This window comes from Schistocerca serialis, chromosome 1 (genome assembly GCF_023864345.2).
Source record: "Schistocerca serialis cubense isolate TAMUIC-IGC-003099 chromosome 1, iqSchSeri2.2, whole genome shotgun sequence".
Taxonomy (NCBI): domain Eukaryota; kingdom Metazoa; phylum Arthropoda; class Insecta; order Orthoptera; family Acrididae; genus Schistocerca; species Schistocerca serialis.
The window spans coordinates 699,602,884-699,617,072 of NC_064638.1; positions in this window are offsets into that span (position 1 = coordinate 699,602,884).

The window sequence follows — 14,189 nt, forward strand, 5'->3', positions numbered from 1 at the left end:
TACGCCACCTAAATAAACAAAATATGTAGAATGCGAGTAGGGTATAACTGAGTCCTGTTTCGCTCGGACTGCATAATTGATCGACATCTTGAAACTGAGTGATTCGTTAACTATATCAGTGCTCGTTAATTATATCTGTGCTGTGGAGCACAGCTTGCGAAACGTTTACTTCGCAGTGGGCTCATTGATTGTCGGTGGTATCAAAGAAAGTTTCGCAGTATGATGCAGCGGATTGTCGTTCTGGGAAGTGTGAACGAGTAGCTACAGGCAAGTTCTGACGCTCACGTTTCCTCGATACGCCCCCGAATCGGTTATATCCGCCTCGAAAATCGCGGCGTGCTACTATCCAAACCGCGAATTTTGCGTTACTACTTCATACGGGTTTTAGGAGCTTCAAGAAGGGAATTCCAACCTGGAATTGAAAAATGATTTGTACCACCGGGCACTTTCCTTCTTTTTAATACAAAATTAAAATTTGACTTACAAATAAGAAATGTTCTTCGAAATGTTCTATTATCATGCGTTTCCAAACCACACAATCGCATGAAGTAGCTTCACAAATATTTAATAGTCTCGAAGAATTTGTTCTCTCTGTATTTAAAAGACACTAAATCTGACGTTCAGAAAAAGGACACTAAATAACAAGTTAGTCAAACATTGGAGTTCATGGAATTTCTCCTAGACCAATACGCAGGGAGCGCCTATTCGGGTCTCGTCAAACCACAGCGAGATGGAACAGAAGTGTTCCAGTTACGAATATCTGGAAAGTCACACCAAGACTGCGAAATGTCTGCGACTGGAAATGTTAGGAATAAAACTCTTCCATTAGCGCATTGCACTGGACAGTGCATATTCCACAGAAATGAAAATAGTATCGGGCATACTCCAAATAGGCATTGTAGGATTACTAATGTTCTCAATATACATAAAAAATTTATCAGATAGCTTGAGCATTACACTCAGATTAACCAGTTTTGATTCCATCAGGAACCGTTGTGCGTAGCGACCGTAGTTTGTATGTCCTTCTACCTATACAGAAGGCCCTTGTGTCCATACACCTGTAAGAACATAAGGTAACATTAACTGTTGAATTGTCACGGAAGTGCACTGAGGATGGCTATTTATAGCCTAAATCTAGATTTGCAAACGTAGTAAAACTAATGGGGTTGCGACTGACTGCTGTGTGCCTCTCCTTCCATTAACTCAGATTATCAACCGACGACACTGTTGTCTATAGGAAGGATAACACTGTTGGAAGAATGAAAATCACTCGGTTCACTCTCTTTAAGGGAAGATAGATGAAAGATAACATCTTTAATAACGGAACTACACAATATTATTTACAAGAGTTGTGTCAGTCTCCCGAAGCCTGTCATAGAATTGAAATTTATGTGGGTAATACGACCAAGTAACATGAAATTCGACGAAGCCATAAAATCAATAGTGGTGAAGGGGACAAGAACACTTAGATTTGTCTAGAGCAGAGTTTTCCAAACTGTGTTCTGCGTAACACTGGTGTTCCGCGGGATGTGAATAAGTGCTCCGTCACATAAAATTGAAGAAATCATTGAATGAAACAAGTTTTTCTCATTTCTTAAAAGTTTTATTAACCTTCAAAGTAAATGTGAAATTCCATCAAATTACCACAATTCTCAAAGCGATCCGCAGGATGAAAATCTTTGAAACCCTTGGTCTAAAGGGTTCTGGTAAAGTACCCTCAAACAACACACTAGAGCTACCTATTACACAATACCGCTCCAGTGTTTGGAATCCTTACCGGGTACACAATAAACACAAACAACTTTAAAGTTACCTCATACAACACGCTAGTATGACCAATTATGCTTGGAATCCTTATCAAGTACGCACGTTAACGATCAGTGAACGATACTAGAGCGGCACTGCTACCGTTGTAACAGGTCAGTGCAACCCATATGAAAGTTAATGGAAGCACGTAGGGAACTTAAATGTGACTCTTTGGAAGAAAATTATTGCCATTATTCGAGAAGACAGCGCGACAATTCTACTGCCGCCGTTGTATGTCTCGAATGAGTCTCATGAAAATAAAATAACCGAGATTAGAGCGTACATCAAGGCATATGGGCAGTACTTTTTCCCAGCCACATTCGCGTAGGTAATGGAACAGAACGTTCGTAACATAAATCCGTAGCAGCCTCTACCTTATGGTGCATAGCGCATTGCTGAGCATAAATGCATAGAAGCGGGTTTTAAATGCCCAAGGTACCAATCGTATTTATGTTTCCCACGGTGTGTCTGAATCACTCCAAGTGAAATTTGCAATGGTTATTTCAAATAAGACACAAAGTATACAAGGCGTGGATGCTTTCTCCGAGTTTTGGAGCGTTGGGTGCTAGACACGTCACAGCAAGAGTTTTGCCGCTGAGTTGTTCATGTCCTCAGAAGTAACTATCAGCATTAAATGGAAAACGCGCGATTCCGCAATTGCAGCAACTCTTCTCCTGACCCTTACAAAACCTGGCACTGATCGTTTGGTGGCTCTGTGCTATAAAGGATGTGTTCCTCAGCCTATTCTGCTTTCTCTCCATGCGCCTTCGCATTAATGACGAAAAAAGAAAAGAGGTAAATTAGTGCTCGACCTAAGGAAATGTACTACACTATAGTTGGCATCTGTACTAGAAAGATAGTCATTTAAAAAAAGTCTCGGGTTCGATACCCTGTCAATCCGAGCATATTTTCTGTAACTTTTAACTTCTTTCATCTCTGCCAGTGTTTGCTAATGTGAGAAGTCCCGAGTGGCACCGTGGTGCAGAATCCACGTTAACCTGTAGCTGGCTGGGTAAGACACTTCCATGGTAGGTGGAAAGCAACGCGATGCCACATCTAATTGGACCTTGTCTAGTTCAGCACTATAGTGTACAAACTAATCCTCGTGTTTTACTTTTTATCTTGTTTTGACAATGATAGCGAAAGATGTATTTGATAAACGGAAATAGCTTCTCTGTATTTCAAATCTCACCGGGAAGCCGAGGAGTTCGATGTCACAAAATATACACTTAGTGTCTGTCAGAGACCTACATTTGGAAAGTAACACTCATCTTTCACGAGTAAACAGGGACAATGTTTAGAACAAATACATCTGAGCTGGGAACACCTAAAATACATTCCCTTGCTTACACTTTGAATTGGAGCCGGTCGCTGTGGCCGAGGGGTTCTAGGCGCCTCAGTCCGGAACCGCGCTGCTGCTTCGGTCGCAGGTTCGAATCCTGCCTGGGGCATGGATGTGTGTGATGTCCTTAGGTTAGTTAGGTTTCAGTAGTTCTAAGTCTAGGGGATTTGATGACTTCAGGTGTTAAGTCCCTTAGTGCTTAGAGCCATTTGAACGATTTTAATTGGCTAGTCACTTGATAATGGCAGCCGTAAAAGACCTAGTGACAGTTTTCTTTTCTCTATAGCCTTTCAGTTTCAGCAATTAATTTTCAAGAGCATTCAGCCGATGGATGGAAATTTTTAATCGTTGTCGAATCATCTGGAAACTGTGAAGAGAATATAATATCAGACTGACGATCCCATACAGAAAGCTCTTGTCGAAAATAGTATTACATAGTGAATACAGAACTTGAACAACCTGCTTCAGTTGTCGTAATAGTGTATCCTCCATGTCTATAAATACAGACTCACACCACAAATATCCTTCTTCAGAGGGGAAAATCTGAAGCATTCTATAGTGTATCTAGAGAAATACACTGGAAATTCCAATCAAAGCACCTTATCTTCAAGAGTAACTAATATTCTTATGCACATCCACACGAAGTAATTACAGACCTGCTACATTGCAATAATTAATTTGGATATGTAAGACACTAATGATATTTAAAAGTTTAGTGTTGTGGCTTCCTAATAGTGAGCTGCTTCTTTATGTTTTAATACTGAAAGAATATCATATCTTGCAAATAATTTCATTATGACAGTAAAAGATTCCCCCCCCCCCCCCCATGAACCATGGAGCGTGGAACGTCAGATCCCTTAATCGGACAGGTAGGTTAGAAAATTTGAAAAGGGAAGTGGAAAGGTTAAAGTTAGATACAGTGGGAATTAGTGAAGTTCGGTGGCAGGAGGAACAAGACTTCTGGTCAGGTGAATACAGGGTTATAAATACAAAATCGAATAGGGGTAATGCAGGAGTAGGTTTAGCAATGAATAGGAAAATAGGAATGCGGGTAAGCTACTACAAACAGCATAGTGAACGCATTATTGTGCCTAGAACCGCTCGACCACTCCGGCCAGCGAACCATGTGAAGTTAAACCAGAAACTAGAATCTATTGCTGCGGAAAAGATATTGGAGCCAACTGAGCTGATGATTCAGGATACAGATTTGTTTCGGAACGATTGTTTTTAGGAGTGACTGGAATTATTGGTTGGATTACTCCTATGGTCATCCGACTCATTCTTTGAAACGACTGAAATCTTGAAACTAATCACTTGTTCACCGGTGTCTTTCCATGTTTTCCTCAGTTCTGACGTTGCGATTGGAAGATAGTTTAACCATCCAGAGCCAAATAAACTTACAATTTTGTAAATGACTCATAGAACAAAACTTCTTGTTGCAACCGGACAATCCGAAATTTGCTTTGATATTGCAAACTTAGAGTTACGATAAGAACTTCTAAAAACGAAGAGATTGTGCTTATTTATGAACACTTACTCTGAAAATATAGTCGGTAACAACTATACTTTTTTAGAGAACAAGGCTAAGACGCTTGTTAAGGGCTGTAAGATAATTAACATAAAGCGATATAAACTTTATGTTCCCCTAAGAAACAGGTGTACAAAAAAGAAAACAGGATGACAGATTTAAACCAAAGAGAAACCCTGCAGAAAGCCAATACTGAGCGTGCGAGAAGTGTCTCATTCTGAGGGGAAAAGACAAGCAGTACCTGAAATCCCTACTTTTTTTTATCAAAGACAAATATGTGATATTTTCACTCAAGTGACTACCGTTATTCGTATCAATGATGAAGTTAGCATAACTTGCGACAAAGGGATTAGTGTTTTTGTGTATGGAATTATGGTAAGGTATATAATTCAGCATCATATGGAATCCCTTTTTCTGGTGATTACAGACTCATTTCACATTCTCAGCCCGTGAAAGCCACACACAATAGTTCAAAAGATGGAAATTCCAATATGTAAAATTCATAGACACAAGTAGTACACGACATTTCTGCCCCTACAGTAAGGTGGAATGTGCCGTTAGAAAGAGTGTCAAGGCAAACATGGAACCGATTCCGCGATACATAAAAGCTCTTCAGGTGCTAGCCAGGAACAGGTGAAAACTGTTTTCAACGCAGAAGTTCCGCAGCTTGTGAACTTGCACGTTGAAGGCAGTTATTCGGAGATAATCAGGAAGTTAAATTGTGTAACTCACTAAAAGTTAGATCACTATATGCCGGCCGCGGTGGTCTAGCGGTTCTAGGCGCGCAGTCCGGAACCGCGCGACTGCTACGGTCGCAGGTTCGAATCCTGCCTCGGGCATGGATGTGTGTGATGTCCTTAGGTTGGTTAGGTTTAAGTAGTTCTAAGTTCTAGGGGACTGATGACCACAGATGTTAAGTCCCATAGTACTCAGAGCCATTTGAACCAAGATCACTATACGTTTCATGACCAATGGTTGGAAACAGGCATGTCATAAAATTTTAATGGAATCTCACTCTTAGAATAACGAAAATTTGCAGTTCGTGTACGAACAGTTTAGAGAAAAGCAGTACCGATGCTCACACAAATGTTCATCCCGCAGAGAATACTACAGCAATATTGAATATCTTGAATGATTTAGAGTTAAACTTCTCTTTGACAGGTAGAACGGCCATCAGACTGCATTAGTGTTGTTCGTGTTCAGTGTTGTTTCCAAACCTGGTAGGGTATATAAGGGGGGTGAACTGTGATACATACTGAGTGATCACTGAAGGACACGGAGAAGCAGCGAAGTCGGGTGGCAGAGCGTGATTACCACCTGACACGGTTTGGAAGAGGCCTCATTGTGGGTCACCTTTTGGCCTACTGGTTGAACCGCGCAATACCCAGATTTATAGGTATTCAGATGTGACAGTGGTCCGATATTGCAGCAAATTTTTAGATGCCGTTTCCGACTTTTAGGCAAAACACTGCTTTTTCTTGTTATCCAAACATGTTTCAGCACCTCTGTGCCATCATCAGTAGGTTTTTGTTTATCAGACAATAGTAAACGTGAACATATTTAAAGTTGTTACTGATCTAACGAAATGAAGCCTACGACAGTTTTTGTTCATTTTTGTTCTTACCTTGATTAATATAGTACATGCAGAATCATCAGTATGGTAAGCATATAATGTAAAATCAAGATAAGAACAACAACTGTCTTCAGGCCTCATTTTGTTAGAACAGTACATTCAGTTTTACAGTTGTTCAATAAACGAAACCTACTGATGATGACACAGAGGTGCTGAAACATGTTTGGGTGACAAGAAAAAACAATGTTTTGCACAAACCGCGGAACCTATATCCAATTATTTAACTGTAAACACGGAAAAAATGCAAGAGCTGCCATTCGAAAAGATGGATATTGGACCACACGGCAACTTGAGGGCAGGCATACTCGATGTAGAGGTTCCAGTCGACACCATCTGACCACCATAATTGAGGATCGCTGTATAGTGAACCAAGCACACCTTAATCTATTCGCCTCTGTGACTGACATCCTAGAACAAGTAATGGACTCTTTCGACATTTCACGTCATCCCACACCATCGGCCGGAGAGTAGGAGCAGTTGATTAGGGAACTACTGTTGCATGCGTGACTACGACACAAACGGCTTTGTCTGGGCTGGTGCCGTGACCGGGAAGCATGCACTGCTGATGAACAGAGACGCATTGTGCTCAACGATGAATCGCTTTCCGCACTACCCCGGGCGACCATAGTCCGCGATTAGGGCGACGATCTGGGGAGAGGTTCCATTCTTACAACTTTTTGGGAGAGGCACAGCAGTCACTCCTGCGTCATGGTGTGAGCAGCCATTGGGTGTGACGTCAGTTGACAGCTGGTAATGACAGAGAGAACTCTAATGGCACAACGGTACGTTACGCACATCCTGCGTCCTCGTGCGTTAGCCGCGCGGTATTAGGCGGCTGGTCCCGGTCCGCGTGGCCACCCCCGTCGGAGAATCGAGTCCTCCCTCGGGCATGGTTGTGTATGTTGTCCTTACCGTAAGTTATTTTAAGTTAGATTATGTGGTACGTAAGCTTTGGGACCGTTGACCTCAGCAGTTTGGTCCCATAAGACCTTACCACAAATTTCCAATTTCCCCCCCCCCCCCCCCTCGTGTGTTATCTCTCACGCGACAGTAACGTGATACAATTTTTCAACACAACAAACCTTGTGCACACATGACACGTGTCTCTATGAACTGTCGGACTGTCTGCGACACTCTGTTGATTATTGAGGTCAACAGACAGGTCACCAATAGAAAATGTGTGAGGCAAACTCGGACGTCAACTCCATCGCAGTGCCAGTATCCAGGACATCAATGAACAGTTACAAGAGTTGTTGGCTAGCTTGCCTTAGGAAAGGATACAACTACAGGCATCCAGCTCACAGTTAATGTAACGTCATACTGCCAAGTTCCCTGTAAATTTGGGAATAGTCTCACATACCCTCTCAACTCAAGTTTCATTTCGTTTCCTCGTCCCCTTCCAGGCACTGAACATTCTTTTTTCAGGCAGTACATTATTTACTCGAACTACTTCTATTTAGAGCTCACTCGTAATGTTGGTCTTAAATCTTTTACTGTCTCACATACCCTCTCAACTCAAGTTTCATTTCGTAATGTCACGTCATGTAACGTCATACTGCCAAGTTCCCTGTAAATTTGGGAATAGTCTCACATACCCTCTCAACTGAAGTTTCATTTCGTTTCCTCGTCCCCTTCCAGGCACTGAACATTCTTTTTTCAGGCAGTACATTATTTACTCGAACTACTTCTATTTAGAGCTCACTCGTAATGTTGGTCTTAAATCTTTTACTGTTGTTGTTGTTGTTGTTGTTGTTGTGGTCGTCACTCCAGAGACTGGTTTGATGCAACTCTCCACGCTACTCTATCCTGTGCAAGACTCTTCATCTCCCAGTACCTACTGCAATCTACATCCTTCTGAATCTGTTTAGCGTATTCATCTCTTGGTCTCCCTCTACGATTTTTACCCTCCACGCTGCCCTCCAGTACTAAACTGGTGATCCCTTGATGCCTCAGAATATGCCCTACCAACCCATCCCTTCTTCTAATCAAGTTGTCCCTCAAGTTTCTCTTCTCTAAAATGGCTCTGAGCACTATGGGACTTAACATCTGTGGTCTTCAGTCCCTTAGAACTACTTAAACCTAACTAACCTAAGGACATCACACACATCCATGCCCGAGGCAGGATTCGAACCTGCGACCGTAGCGGTCACCCGGTTCCAGACTGAAGCACGTAGAACCGCAAGGCCACACCGGCCGGCAACTCTTCTCTCCAATTATGTTCAATACCTCCTCATTAGTTATGTGATCTACCCATCTAATCTTCAGCATTCTTCTGTAGCACCACATTTCGAAAGCTTCTATTCTCTTCTTGTCTAAACTATTTATCGTCCATATTTCACTTCCATACATGGCTACACTCCATACAAATACTTTCAGAAATGACTTCCTGACACTTAATGTTAATAAATTTCTCTTCTTCAGAAATGCTTTCCTTGCTATTACCAGCCTACATTTTATATCCTCTCTACTTCGACCATCATCAGTTATTTTGCTCCCCAAATAGAAAAACTCATTTATCCTTTAAGCGTCTCATTTCCTAATCTAATTCCCGCAGCATCACACGATTTAATTCGACTACATTCCATTATCCTCGTTTTACTTTTGTTGATGTTCATCTTATATCCTTCTTTCCAGACACTGTCCATTCCGTTCAGCTGCTCTTCCAGGTCCTTTGCTGTCTCTGACAGAATTACAATGTCATCGGCGAACGTCAAAGTTTTTATTTCTTCTCCACGGATTTTAATTCCAACTCCGAATTTTACTTTTGTTTCCTTTACTGCTTGCTCAATATACAGATTGAATAACATCGGGGAGAGGCTACAACTCTGTCTCACTCCCTTCCCAACCACTGCTTCCCTTTCATGTTCATCGATTCTTATAACTGCCATCTGGTTTCTGTACAAATTGTAAATAGCGTTTCGCTCCCTGTATTTTACCCCTGCCACCTTCAGAATTTGAAAGAGAGAATTCCAGTCATCATTGTCAAAAGCTTTCTAAGTCTACAAATGCTAGAAACGTAGGTTTGCCTTTCCTTAATCTATTTTCTAAAATAACTCATTGGGTCAGTATTACCTCACGTGTTCCAACATTTCTACGGAATCCAAACTGATCTTCCCCGAGGTCGGCTTCTACCAGTTTTTCCATTCATCTGTAAAGAATTCGTGTTAGTATTTTGCAGCTGTGGCTTATTAAACAGATAGTTTTCTTTGGGATTGGAATTATTATATTCTTCTGGAAGTCTGAGGGTATTTCGCCTGTCTTATGCATCTTGCTTACTAGATGGTAGAGTTTTGTTAGGCCTGGCTCTCCCAAGGCCGTCAGTAGTTCTAATGGAACTCCCGGGGCCTTGTTTCGAATTAGGTCTTTCAGTGCTTTGTCAAACTCTTCACGCAGTATCATATCTTCTATTTCATCTTCATCTACATTCTCTTCCATTTCCATAATATTGCCTTCAAGAACATCGCCCTTGTATAGACCCTCTTCCTTCTACCTTTCCGCTTTTCCTTCTTTGCTTAGAACTGGGTTTCCATCTCAGCTCTTGATATTCATATAAGTGGTTCTCTTTTCTCCAAAGGTCTCTTTAATTTTCCTGTAGGCAGTATCTATCTTACTCCTAGTGATATGCACCTCTACATCCTTACATTTGTCCTGTAGCCATCCCTGGTTAGCCATTTTGCACTTCCTGTCGATCTGAGGCGTTTTGAGGCGTTTGTATTCCTTTTTGCCTGCATCATTTACTGCATTTTTATATTTTCTCCTTTCATCAATTAAATTCAATATCTCTTCTGTTATCCTAGGATTTCTATTAGCCCTCGTCTTACCTACTTGATCCTCTGCTGACTTCACTATTTCATCTCTCAAAGCTACCCATTCTTCTTCTACTGTATTTCTTTCCCCCATTCTTGTCAATCGTTCCCTAATGCTCTCCCTGAAACTCTCTACAAGCTCTGGTTCTTTCAGTTTATCCAGGTCCCATCTCCTCAAATTCCCACCTTTTTGCAGTTTCTTCAGTTTTAATCTACAGTTCATAACCAATAGATTGTGGTCAAAGTTCACATCTGCCCCTGGAAATGTCTTACAATTTAAAACCTGTTTCCTACATCTCTGGCTTACCATCATATAATCTATCTGAGACCTTCCAGCATCTCCACGATTCTTCCATGTATACAACCTTCTTTCATGATTCATGAACCAAGTGTTAGCTATGATTAAGTTATGCTGTGTGCAAAATTCTACCAGGCGGCTTCCTCTTTCATTCCTTACTCCCATTCCATATTCACCTACTACTTTTGCTTCTTTTCCTTTTCCTACTATCGAGTTCCAGTCACCCACGACTATTAAATTTTCGTCTCCCTTCACTATCTGAATAATTTCTTTTATCTCATCATACATTTCATCAATCTCTTTGACATCTGCAGAGCTAGTTGGCATATAAACTTGTACTACTGTGATGGTTCAAATGGCTCTGCGCACTATGGGACTCAACATCTGAGGTCATCAGTCCCCTAGAACCTAGAACTACTTAAACCGAACTAACCTAAGGTCATCACACACATCCATGCCCGAGGCAGGATTCGAACCCTCGACCGTAGCGGTCGCGTGGTTCCAGATTGAAGCGTCTAGTATCGCTCGGCCACAGCGACCGGCGTCTGGTTTAACTATATTTTCAGTATATTACTTGTTCAAAACAACTCACCATACCTTTCTCAGGTTTCCGTCAACACTCCACACCGAGTAGACATACAGCAACCCATCAGCCCTTTCCGGAACGTCTAACTCACTTTTCAGCTAGTACTTCCTATCCGCGCCTAGGCGCCTTCATCTCAAGTTCCTGGACCTCGCTCTTTTTTAATTGATGTAGATTTCCGTGTACGTTGTACGCTAGCAGACGACGGTAGTCTAAAATGCATCACCGATTCACACAGATCGGTCCAGCAGCTCTCTAGCACGAAGTTCAAGAAGTGCTGTATTCTAGAATCCTGGAATTCTCTCAGATATTCCCTTCATTTCAGTTACAATAAGCAGACAGCGGGCTTAACGGAAATTCCACAAAGGAGCCGAAGGTAACCATTAATATCATGCAGCCCAGACAGGCGTTAGATTCAAAATCTGTTTTGTACCCTCGACAGCTGAGTGGATGATTCCCACGAAATACCTGCTCAGCCGGAAAGGCACGCCCATTTAAAGGACACTGTAGTCATTTCCACTCGTCACATTAATTTCACCGAAAGGCTCAATTATTCGAGGCGCAAGTATTCGTCACAGACTATATTTATCTAAGCACAACAAAATAAGTCGCCACCTTCTTAAAAGGGAAACTCCCCATAGCAACCCCTCTCAGATGCAGTAGTAAAATGGCCTAGTGGGTAGCCTGCCAAAAACTGAGCCCAGATCAAGCATGAAAGCAGGAAGAAGGTGTACTGAACTGTGAAAAAAGAAGCAAAATGAAAACTGTGAACGGTCCAAGGTTAAGATGTGCGACATTGAGCTAATTACAAGAACCAAGACGTAGTGGTTGTGTGGTCACAGCCAAGCGGGAGATCCGTGTTCACATCTCCCTCGTGCCCCATTTTTTCCCACAAATTTATGAACTGTCTGTCCGGTCATTGATGTGTCTGTTCTCCTTGTGTAGTCTTGGCAATTGTCGTACTATACATTGGCTATGGAATGGCAAGAATATATTACTGTCGCAAGTAAATGTGATGAATAATGAGAGCAGACGAGATGCTGTATAGAACTCTCACAGAAAGGAAAACAATAAATAAATGGGTGTGAACTGTGTGGCTCCGTAAACTTTCCCGGCATGATAATTGGTTGTATTCATGTTGGGTCTCCAACCGGAACATACCGTCATCTCTACACTGTGTGACACGAAAGGCATTCAAAAGTCAAAACTTCCAAATCGGAACGCAAGAGTCATAACATGTGGTACTTGTGTAGAGCAATACGTACGTCTAGAGGTCCCTTCCTTACACCTCGCTATTGCAGACGGACGGTACACCACGATACAAACACAAACTTGAATACAGCGAACAGACACTTCAATGACGGACAACAAGTTCCTAATTTTCATGAAGGAGGTTTGAACACGGAACTCTGCCTCCGCAGACTAACAGCTCAACCACATAACCACGACGCCATGATTGTTCAGATTCGATCGATGTTGCGCATCTTGCGCTTTGAACGTTCACTGTTTCTATTTTGCTTCTTTTGTTGGTAGTTCAGTATATCTTCTTCCCGTTTTCATGCTTGATCTGCATTCAGTATCTGACGGGCTATCTACCGGGCCATCTTACCACTAAATCTGAGGGGCTATGTTGGAGAGTTTCCCTTGTTAGCAGGAGAAATGTGTGTCACAGAATGATGAAGTTTGGTTAGTGGGGCGCTCAACTGCGCATGTGTCACAGGATTTCCTCTCTCCTTTTTATTTTACGTTTTGTAAAGCACTTGGAACCTGAAACAACATACAATAGACAAATGACTTATTCTGGGACAATGCATCCCTGTCAGCCTATAGTGTTAAATGGGAGAGTACTGCTCAGACTACACAGTTGTTGAGGTGTGGTTTCTAAGAGATAGAATTCTTAGTAGCAGATACGCAGAACAATTTTTAAGTAACGATAGTGTTATATTCTGCCCACTCGTCTAATATAGGGTGCCTAGGAAAGCTGCTTTCTCTTATCGCTAGACAACAATTCACGAAAATCGTATTAATGGAGTTTATTACAAAAGGAAATGATTACAATACCTAACTTTGTGAGAGATAGACGTGTCGCAAGCAAGGGACGTCAGACAAAGATAAGCAAGCTCTTCAGTGTATACAATTCGTAATACAAGTGAACCAAAACAGTTTCTAAGTGACTGCTGTAGCGTTCGTAGGTCGGCACGACTTCAACTCGGGTCGCGGCCAGGCGGAGCGGCGTAGATGTCGCTCCTGTCTCGGTGTCGTCCTAAAGAGGGGCCTGCCACGCACTATTGGCTGACGTCGTCTCGCAGCCCTGTCTGCTCTTCCGTTTCTTATCGTCGTGCCGGCGCTTGACTTTACGCCGGAACAGATTGTAGCCCGTTTTTACTGCTAACGGAAAGAGCTGCATCGTTCGTGGAGATGCTGTTGATGAGTTTGAAGCTAATATTCGTTGGAACTATCTCCTGGATGAAGCCGCCAAGTCGCACTCGTACGATAGTGTCTTATCCAGAAAATGCCAGTTGTCATAGTGGTACTGTTCACCAGAGAGTCCACTGTTGTTGTCGGTCAAACCCGTGCCAGCTGTTTACGTGAGCAGACAGGTTTCACTCTCTTACGTTTTATTGTTTGCATACAATCATAAACACTACACAAACACTTATCACCGTCATCAGAAGAGAATTACAGTTGACACAGTACTAATAAGTCACGATGACACAATATCCCAGCATTTCGCTATATCCCACCCCCAAAAAAATGGTTCAAACGGCTCTGAGCACTATGGGACTCAACATCTTAGGTCATAAGTCCCCTAGAACTTAGAACTACTTAAACCTAACTAACCTAAGGACATCACACACACCCACACCCGAGGCAGGATTCGAACCTGCGACCGTAGCAGTCCCGCGGTTCCGGACTGCAGCGCCAGAACCGCACGGCCACCGCGGCCGGCATCCCACCCCCAACATCAATGAAAATAACGTACTTTTTTCAGAACTTAGAGCTCCGATCTACATACCATACAACCAATTTTCGGCGACTGAAACTCTTGCTTGCTAGAGATAACTCTTCGGATGCGAAGATTACATCCATATCGGGCAAGTAAGAACACGTTCTCCACCTGCTCTTCCCCGTTTTCGATCGTCTTACCAATTTCTTGCCCGAGCTGGGTGATTTTAACTGAACGTTCCTTGTA